This window comes from Magallana gigas, chromosome 2, assembly GCF_963853765.1.
Source record: "Magallana gigas chromosome 2, xbMagGiga1.1, whole genome shotgun sequence".
NCBI classification, from domain to species: domain Eukaryota; kingdom Metazoa; phylum Mollusca; class Bivalvia; order Ostreida; family Ostreidae; genus Magallana; species Magallana gigas.
In genome coordinates, this window is record NC_088854.1 from 36892519 (window position 1) to 36904030 (window position 11512).

An 11512-nucleotide genomic window follows, 5' to 3' on the forward strand; every position below is an offset into this window, starting at 1 on the left:
TCAATAAATTCAAAGAGTGTAAAAATACCAAAAATTGTCCCCTTTTTTTTTAAAGATTTGAAATCGAAGCTAAATTGCAGATAATGCCTACTGGTTAAGTAAAACTGTCGTCTTGAAAGCATGCTTTAGCATGATTTGTGAAATACTGAAGTACATGAAGTTAGAATTTACATCAAGTACAACCCACAATAATACTCTAGCTTAGAAGTCAGCTACCTTAGCGTCACGTTGCATGCATTTCATGTTTATTGTGGTTTCCTTTTTAAGATGAATGTTCATTTCATAAATCATGTATAAAGTTAAATATTTATATAATATTGTATTTTCATTTTGTTTCACAATTCATATTTATTTCATTTTTTTTTTAATTTTTAATTGAATGGTAGGCGTGTACATGTAACTGGACCTTAATGAGGCCGAGTGTAATACATTATATCAATTAAAGAGGGTCATCTAAAAAATAATCAAGTTCTTCATTGTTCACTTGGGAATTCGTTAAAGATACATTTAGTACCAGTTTTGACAATTGTGTGCTGTCACATTTATCGGGATGTGAACTGATAAGTCGACGATAGCTAATGACTAATATAGGTGTTTTCTATTTCGCAGTGTTTTCATATTATTATCCCACTATCATGTTTATTTTACAAAATGGTTTAAACTTGACAACCGTGCGATATCAAACTTATTCCATACAAATAACACCAAAGGTTCCTGACATAAATAAAACGATTCATTATTGAATCTAGTCTGGTTTATTTTAAAATAAACCAAACTATATTTCTAAGTAAGAGTTTGTTTCACACAGTACTATCATATTGTTTATGCTAATGTCATCGTCGGAAAGCTACGGAAGTCTCATATACATATACAATGACTGACCATCGGCCAACTTACTTAATTTTTCTCGTTCTCATGAATGTGTTATAGCTATTACAATTGTTTCCTTAAAACTTTTGAGGAGAAAACCTCATTAATTCTGTTACCGCTTACACAAACGTCTAACAACAACGCATGGTCTCATAACATGATCGTCATTTGCATACCTCCAAAAAAACCAAAGAGGTTCGCTTTCTCATGGGGGAATTGAGAATAATTAATATTCTTGAAAACAAGAAAAGTTCAGTGAGTTGACCCACGGCGTTTGTGAGACTGGCCGTGGGTTTTTTTAAAGATTGTTGTTTGTTAATATTACAGAAGCACCAACCTATGATATCGGAACTAGTAATATACAATAATAAATTATAACGAAGTTGTAAACTAACAATATTGCTGTTAAAATTGTACTAATATACATGTATATAGATCTGTTCTTTTCTGAATCATATCTCGATTAATGCTGTTTAAAATTCTACGGCGAGAATAAGTTCGGTTAACATACATATCTGAATTAGAACAAATACCAACTGTTCCAGGTGAAATTCAAATGCATACGTTCTAAATATAAATATATACATGTACATCTATTACATAATCCACAAATATGGAATCATAAGCACAACTCGACCTAAATTGCAAGTAAACGTTGTACTTACATAATAGTGTTCTACAGTTTATGATATACCGTAGATGAATATATTTATAAATCTATGTAAACTAATGAGATAACAGTTTAAGGAACAAATATACGTATGCATAATTTGTCGGGTACAGGGTCTACATTGTACAGATAGTTGGTATGTGGGGTAATCTAAGAAAGTGGAGGCATTCCATGCGGTTGAAGGAAGAATAAAATAAAATATTTAAAAATTCTATTATCTTGGCATAATTACCAATAGTGTAAATGTACCTCATGCAACCGGCCTAAATATTGACGTCGAAATGAGATAGTTGATAACTGACATTGAGCTAAACAAACACCCCGAGCCGAATAAAATTTTGGGTCGCATACAAGAAGTCACAGTGACTACTAAAATGGAGTGAACGGGTGTATTTGGCGAATCTTGTGTACTATAAAAGGGGATATGCGGCTATCTTGTACATTCGAGGATAAGAACGTAAACATTTCTTGAACTGCCTTGTTCCTGCCCGAAATCTTGTGGGTTTTTTTAGGCCCATTTTAAGAATAGGGTACTCTGCTTTGAGACAAAGTTACAACTTTTAAAAATAAACAAGCTTAGACCTTTTTCGCAACAAATAGTTGTAGACAGGACACCAATGGACCCCATTCATATTTTTCAGATTTTTAAATCTTCAAAATAAGTCTGTAGATGTGCATTTCGACAGCTCTTCCGAGTGATTAAAAAGGCATTGTCCTGTTCTTGGATAAAAACTTTTCAAACAAAATGACATGCAGGACTTCATATTTATTAAGGTCATCCGTTGGACACGGAAGACCTTCTAGTGATTTTTCCTTACGCTTTTTTGTACAAGCGATTTCTTGAAAACGACTCGACCGATTTTCGTGAAACTTTTAGATCTGGTAGATATTGATAAAAACTTTATATATATTTTTTTTATTTTTATGACCTAAATTCCGTTCGTGAAATATTGACGTTTTAGCGATTTTCAGGGGTCTGCTTGTCCTGTTATCCCCTCCTAAACGAAAAGAGATATTGAATTTAAATTTTCAGGGATGGTAGATGAAAGTCTAAAGGCATTTAAAATTGTCTGGTTTAAAAGGCGTTGAAGCTCACCTGGACCCGAAAATTGAGTTTAAAAAAACGCCTTGATTTTTAATTGTTTTCTTTCTTTATCTCTTTTTTCAAAAATAATTTAGTAAAATTTAGTAAAACATGTATAGCAATTAAAATTTATATTTACAAGAGCTATGGTTTGATATTTAAAAAAACGGGGCTGGTCCCTTAAATTAAGGGCCAAAAGGGCTTTGAAGTATTTCTTCCATAGCACTCTGCTGAGAAATATTTTGTTATATGTTAAAGAAGCAAAAATATTTATATTACACTTATAAAACTATACATTATAAAATCTTAATCATTCGTTACCTAATTAAAGGTTTTAAGGGGCCAGAAATCCAAAACTTTGATCACTTATATCGTAAAAAGGACAAATATTTTGAAAAGCAATATAGAATAAAAGATGCTCAGAATGATGCTCTAAACAATATTCAACCATCAAAATTTCGGTATATGGCCCCGATAATGAGATAAAGGGTCGGCCCCTAAAACGTTCTTTCCCGTATATCTCAAAAAACGGTAACGAATTTCTAAACACATGTTGAACAAAATATGTTTAATACCAAAAAACCTTTCCATGAAATCAAGAAAAAGGGACTTGCTCTTCAATTTAAGGACCGAAAGGGCTCTGAAGTATTTATTCCATAGACCTTTACTGAGAAATATTTTGTAATATTATGTTAAAAAGGCAAAAATGTTCATCTTACACATATAAAACTATACATTGTTAAAAACTTTCATTATCATTCGTTACGTAATTAAGGGTTTTAAGGGGCCAAAATTCCAAAACTTTGATCACTTATATCTCAAAAAGGACAAATATTTTGAAAAGCAATATAGAATAAAAGATGCTCAGAATGATGCTCTAAACAATATTCAACCATCAAAATTTTGTTATATGGTCCCAATAAGGAGATAAAGGGTCGGCCCACAAAACGTTCTTTAGCAGATAGCTAAAGAACGGGGCGGTAACAAATTTCTAAACACTTGTTGAACAAAATATGTTGAATATCAAAATACCTAAGGTTTCTTTTCAAATCAGGAAATGGGCCTGGCCCTTCAAGTTAGGGACCGAAAGGGCTCTGAAGTATTTCTTCCATAGCACTTTTCTGAGAAATATTTAGTAATATGTCTAAGAAGCAAAATGAATCAACTCACATTTATTCAACAATAGATTTTAAATTTTCCCCCATGCGTTCCATGATTAGGAGTTTTAAGTGGCCAGATATCCAAAACTTTGATCACTCATAACTGACAACCTTGGATTAAAAATGCATGCAAATGGATAACAATGCATATTCTAGCGTGTTTTAATTTCATACATTTTCATACTACGACAGATTGGTTGTAAAACTTAAGATTTTAATGAAAAGCTAATTGTATTCTACGTCTATTTACTGTCAATCGCAAATTCTCGGGATATATTCTATGCATAAATGATGTATGCATTAAACGGGAAAGTTAAATGGGGATGCCCCCCCCCCCCTTCTAGATTGTTTTTTCTTTTATCTGAAATAATTATTTGCGATAGCATTAGAAGTTATATTGAAACTTTGCCTTAAGAACCAAATTAGAGAGAGATACACTAAATACCTATTCACTGTTTGAAATAAATACATTTAGAATTAAAAGTTCATTTTTTTTCAAGTCAGCTGCAACAAACCGGATTAAGGTCACGTACATGTACACGTGTATATTATCCATTTCAGTTTAGATTTTTCATCCCTGTCCACTCCCCTAAATATCCAACTATGCAGTTTATTTTTTATTTCAATTTTAAAAGATTCAGATACGGAAAAATTTGGACAAAGTATGTATCAAAATGAAAAAAGAAATGGTTTGACATATTGAGCATTGTATTATAATAATGTGAAAAGTACGCAGGGTATCATCTAGTTGATATGAAGATGTTGAACTGGCTTTTTCGTCTGTTTATATTACTTTATTCTATGTACATGAGGATTAAAAAAAATAAAAATTGATTGGACGCCTGTACGTATGTTTTGTACTTTTATCGCTTTTTTTTCAATGTCGAAAAAATGTAGTATATACTTTAATGTACACTATACTCACTCCTTTCCATGTGGCTAATGATATACAAAGTATTTGCAGAGAACAGTCTACGGCGTCACCAACTTTCCTCATCTTAATTCGGAGTTTTTATTGATTTGAGTTAAGGGCTGAGTTTGATAATTTTAAAACATCGGTGACGACGGGGCCAGATGCTTTTGTAAATTATTTACAGCTGCTCGTATTACACTGTTGAGTGAAAGAACGTTGGCTTGTTCAACATGTTGTAACACAACAATCACAGCGGATATATGTATCGTTTTAGAATTACTTAACTATTTTATAATGTAATGAATGTTGTCAAATATTGAGATTATATAATGCGTAAAATAGGACTGATATGGCAAGTTTAAAAAGTTGTAAACGAGTTGTCAAACGTATACGAAAGTACATGTAAATAGTTCATATCGTTATTATAACATACAAGCACCTGATAAATGATTAGCTCATAGATAAAAGAAAAGTTCTATGGATACTTTTTTAACTACAAGTAAGATAAATACCCCCCCCCCCCCAACACACGGAAGAGTGATATCCAAAGAGGGAAAACTCTTATTGAAATATTAGATAAAACTTTCTGTCTTTCGTCGCCGTGAAAACTTTACCCTCTATGTAGAAATATGTGTATTTTAATCAGATTGTTACAGAACCAGGCTGAAGCTAGCAACAACTAACAGCAGCCAGAATCCAGTTTCGACTTATCGATAAGCAGGGCGTGTAGATTTCAGTTCTGTCAGTTTCTATAGAGCTATGAATTGATAATAAATTTAAGTTGAAGGATTTTTTTTTCAAGTACAAACTTAATTAGTCATGAAAAACGAGTCGTCTAAACTTTTTTTCTTCATCATGTTTGGGTCTATTTGGGTTCATTTGGGTCTCTTTTGGTAAAAAGATGCACTTGCGTAGCATAAGGAACCCGATCTTGAATATTTATGCGAAATTTTAAAAATTAAAACCATTTCATCGTTGATAAAAAGTAACACAAGTCGAGCTCGATGAGTAATATTGCTGTGTTGGATGGAATTAATGGTACAGAAGAATCTGCCCGAATATGGTCCGTCAGTTCCTTTTCCACATTCAATCATTCATTAGATTGAACCTTAATCTAACCAGGTCGTGTATAATAATTACAATGTACCTAAATATCTTTGTATCAAAAGTAAAAACATTCATACTTATACGTGCAATGTAGGGCTTAAAGAAAAATGTTTGGAAAACGAAATGGTAAAAAGACAATAGACCCCACCCCCAAATCAATAAAGACCATGCATTGTATACGAGAACAATTTCTGATTTCATTTATAGGATACAATTTACTTTATATCCACGTCTGCTTCAAAATTCAAAATTCACTACATGTATATATAGTACAATGTATATGTTAATGACCTTCTTTGAGTTCTTATTCACTCGCAACTTCGCGGGCCAGCGGAAAAAATACCTCGAATGTATTTGGTATGCGTCCATGACAACATCTACTTTTACTTGATATAATAATTTGTTAAAAATATGATTTATATGTCTTCCAATCCAACTGAAACTGTATGTTTGAACTTATATAAGACATAGATAGCGATAGCTTAGCCTATATTAAAAGTCAGGTAGTCTGTAGCAACCAGACTGAAGCTACAATGTAGCAGCAACTAACAGCAGCCACTTAACCCGTAGAAGCTTGCAGCCAATAAGGAAAAACATCAAAGTACTGAAAGTACTCGAATAGAAAATTATATATTTTACTTTATTATCGGCATATTTTCAAGAATATTTATGTACGAATGATCTCTATGAGAATTGACAACTTCGGAGGCAGTAAAGCTCGCCTGGATAAGAAATATAAATGCGTTTTTGTATAATGAAATTCAATTTAATATTGGTATCTGTCTGCATATGCTTAAAAACTGATCCCCGAGTCTGTTTCCATTACTCCGGAAATAACATGCATCGAAAACTAATAACATCCTCGTATTATTCAAAAATTTGGACGATCAGACAACTTACATTGTGATATTATTCTCATTAAAAAATGTCTATTGTGGCAAACCAAAACAACAGAATTCCAAAGGTGAGTTTGGTTTTATTTTGTGTCAGCCATGTTTTGATGTGAACTTTCAAAAAACAATTGCTAAGATGTATACTGAAGACTACTAGTATTTAGCTCACCCGAACTTTGGGATTTTTTTTTAGCATTTCACAATGATATAGGGGTAAAAGTGATCCATTATCCGATTTATCTTTGAAGTGTGCATCAAAAGGATACCGAGCAGTGTAGGAGACCTATATAGCTATGATTTCCCGGATTCCAATTTGGGCTGTTGGGGTACCACCAAGTGGCTTCCAGGGGTTCGGGCCCTTTGTAGGAGTTCATATTTCACTTGAGTTTGATCACAAGAACTACAAAACACAGGGATTAAGTATCAAAAGTTATGTCCCTTTGGCCGCCATCTTGGGGGAAAACCCATAGATTTCTCACAGTAGCCCTTGTAGTTTAGAGGGTTGTAACTTTGTCATTTGACATTGAAAATCCGTTTCCGTTGTTGGGGCAACCCACATATCGAAGGAATAAATCAAATTCTAAAAGATTTCTTCATAGGACGCCCAAATTTTTGGTTGCACAAAGAATTTAAGGAAAAAGTTGTTTTTTCCCTTTTGACCTTTGGGTTGACCCCGCAAAGGGGAGCAACTTTTGCAAAGTATGGATTGGACTATTTAACCCGCAGTGTCATTACAAAAGTCGTGATAGATGATACATTAATACAAAGCATGTTTTTGCCATATTCGGTGAAACTGCCAAACTAAATATACATTGGAGCTACTGAGTAGTTTTTTGTAAAAGCTTAATGACATGCGACCAAAAATAACATGCAACCGGATGCTACGTAAAAGCGCTACATATGATGAATCAAAGTATTGAGAGTACTTGTGTACGGATATCTTTGATGTCTAATTGTACATGAATTATTTTGGAAAAAGAATACTATATAATTCAAACGACTCTTTTTCCAATACATGTACTAATCGGTGCCGGTATAAGGGACATACATATTGCTTATGAAATACTCACAGGATGCTTGTTTATTTAGAAAATAAGATATTGATTGAAGATATGTATACTAGTAGTTGGAAAATCAAGCACTGCTTGAAACACTGTGTTACTCATACATGTATATCATACCTGAGAATACACAAACTACGTGGCTATGATGCTTCAATAAAACATTTTTTTTTGGTGTATCCACACTCCGTAAGCCAATAAAAGAACAGAATACTCTGTATAGGGCGAAGCAATTTATTAGCATAACGAAAATAAACACAGCGTTCCCAAAATGTACCAGAAGGAACATATTATGATTGATCAAACTCTCACCTGAGGGCCACGGATACGTGTATGTAATGTAGTTATTCTATATTTACAAGGGTTAATCTAAAAGTAATGTCACGCAATGCATCGCGCTTCTCAAGGGCGCAGTTTTATAGAAGTAATATATCACTCACTCTAATTCTAATTTAGATTGAAAGTTGTATCCAATTTTTAATAAACAATGAGACAAATTTCCGCGCCATAAATTAAAGTCTGGTTTGACATTTTTAAGCAAAAGTGGAAAGGCGTCAACTATACAGTAGTATACATGTAAGAGATATAAAACACAATTTTTTTTCTCACTGCTAGTTAGAATTCTAAAATTTAATAATATAATTTAAATCGGTCGCCATCAAGTCAAATGCCTCCTAAAAAGCACAAGAAAGGCAACCAAATCGTACGGGGGAACCCGGCGAAACGAATTAGAATGCCGAGCCGAAGGATTATCGAGGCTACATCGGCTGTGAGCTAGACCAGTGATGCACCATGCGATCCTGCATCAAACAGCGGAGTGGAGACGCTCAACGTCAGCCTGAATCATCTACCTTCAGCACCACAGGTCATTCCACAGCGGTCATCGGATCGCCAAGGCCCCAGTAGACAGTCTCACGGTCAGTTACCAACGGACCAAAGTCTGCAGCACAGTGTGGGCACCGCAGCCACAGGTACAACCATTAATTTTAGTCCTGATGTATTGTCTGTTCAAAATTCTGCATTTAATCAGTCGAGTGTAGGCTCTGTCGTGGAGAATCAGTGAATTTGGGGTCTCATTACTGGGGAACATGTGCAAGTTAGTCGACCCGCCGCTGAGATGAGCATCAATATGGTGACCCCATAGGAAGTCAAGTGCCCATAGCCATCCGCGAAAAGATATGGGCTGGGGCCTACATTGACTTACCATTATTGTTAAAACAGGCCCGGACCAAGAATTTATTATGAAGTAAAACACCTTAAATCAGCCAGGGATGCTCATCAAATAGTGCAGCAAAAGTTAGATAAGGAGGTTAGCTTGGGTAGGATGGCTGGTCCTTTTGATGAAATCCCTTTCCCCACGTTTAGAGTTTCACCTGTTGGCCTTGTACCTCAGAAGGACGGGGATTTTCGTCTAATTCATCACCTATCCTACCCAGATTTTAACTCAGTTAATTATTTTATTGACCCAGATATTTGCAAGGTTAAATATAGTAACATAGATGAAGCTGTGCTGATGATCCAGTTACTGGGGCAGGGTACTTTGTTGGCCAAAACTGACATCAAAGGTGCATTTCGTTTATTGCATATCTATCCGGGCGACTTTGATCTTTTGGGTAGGTGACAAATATTATTTTGACAAATGCCTCCCGTTTGGTTCGAAGCTTTCGTGTGCGATATTTAACAAGTATAGTACATTTTTACATTGGCTAACATCCAAGAAATCTGGTAATCAAAACATCATACATTACTTGGACGATTTTTATTTGCAGGGAGGTCAGATGACTTTATATGTAAACATACTTTACACATTTTCCACCTCATTTGTGCTAGACTTGGTGTTCCGATTGCTGACAAGACAGTTGAGCCTACTACATGTTTAACTTTTTAGGGATTGAACTGGACACTGTAGCTATGCAATTGCGCTTACCTGCAAGCAAACTAGACGAACTGAGGACCAAAACTCAAACCACCTTACTAACAACAACAATTACCTTACAAGATTTGCAGTCTATAACAAGGCTTTTAAATTTTGCATGCCAGGTTTTTGCACCGGGTAGGGCCTTCATACGTAGACTGATTGATGCTACAGTGGGTGTAAAACAGGCTAAATCCAAGATAACAGTTACTTCCTGGATGAAGTTAGACCTAGAAATATGGCAAGACTTTCTGAATCAGTACAATGGTATTACTCTCTTTACTAGAAGGCTCTGGGTTTCTAATGACACGATTCAGCTTTTTACAGATAGTGCAGATGGTAGGTCGGGGGGCTTTGGTATTTTTTCACAACAAATGGGCTTTTGGAAGGTGGAAGGTAAAATTAGGTAGGCTGCAGGACATGACTTATTTAGAGCTCTTTTGAGTTGTAGTTGCATTACATGTTTGGGGTCCTATGTTGGCCAAACAGGAAGATATTATTTCATATTGATAACCAGGCAGTTATGTATATAGCAAACAAACAAACATCTAAATCTATTCAGGTCATGTCATTAGTCAGGAAATTGGTGCTGTATACCCTCAAGTTCAACATTACATTTAAGGCTGAGTACATATACACTAAATACAATGCAATTGCAGACTCTTTTCTCGTAGTCAGTGGCCACGTTTTCGGGCTTTGGCTCCATATGTAGACCCAACACCGACTCAACTACCCCCAGATATTTGGCAGTTTTGACGGATAACCAATAGACTTTTAAGGGCTTCTATGGCAGAGAGTACATGGCAAACAGCTTCTGATAGTTTCAATCGTTTTAGGTACTTGTATGGGTTACCTCTTTCATGGCCAGCTCCTCTCGAACATATCATTCAATTTATAGCTTCTATGTCTGCAGAAGAGAAAGCCTCTGGATCTATTAGAACTTATATCCGGCTTGTCATATATGTACAAAATTCATGGTCTCATAGACATTACCAGGTCATTTAATGTCACCAAATTGTTAGAAGGGGCAGCCACACCCGAGCCCCGATAACTTTTAATATCCTGATTAAACTGCTCCAGGCTTTAGAAAAAGTATGTCTTAATAGTTATGAAATTTGTTTATTTAAAGCAGCATTCTGTTTGGCATTTTTTTTGGATTCTTGAGAGTAGGGGAATTAACCAGTTGGGACTTGAGACCTTTGCAGTTCGGTGACATTGCCATTGTTGAGGCTAATTGGTGTAAACATGTGGAAGTCACAATAAGACAATCAAAGACCGATCAATTAGGCCATTCCTCTACCCTATTTTTGTCAGAAACTAGAGGTCAGGCATGCCCTGTTATGGCAGTGGTAAATTATTTAAAAATTCGAGCTCAGGGTTTAGGTCAAGGTCAATTCCTAATTCATTTTGATGGCAAACCCCTGACACGTTATCAGTTTACAGCCATACTTGCCAAATCATTGCAATTCTGTGAGGGTAAGTCTCATTCGTTTCGTATTGGGGCTGCAACAGAGGCAGCAATGAGGGGCATCCCTGATCAAGTTTTTAAACAATGGGGGCGCAAGAAGTCAGAGTCTTATGCTTCATATATAAGGTGTTTTAATACTGTTACATATAAGTTTGCTTGTAGCTTATTGTTACCGTTCACTTTTTCTATTGTTCCTACGTTAACAAATACTAAGATTTACAGGATGTAAGAAAGTTATATGGGTCATGGGATCGTCCATCGTGTATTGGGCTGTACGAAGTGCCTGTATTCAGCCGGGAAGAAAACATCTCACCCTACAAGACAAGAACATCAACATTTTGTGGTTTGGAGTAAGGGGAATGAGATGGAAG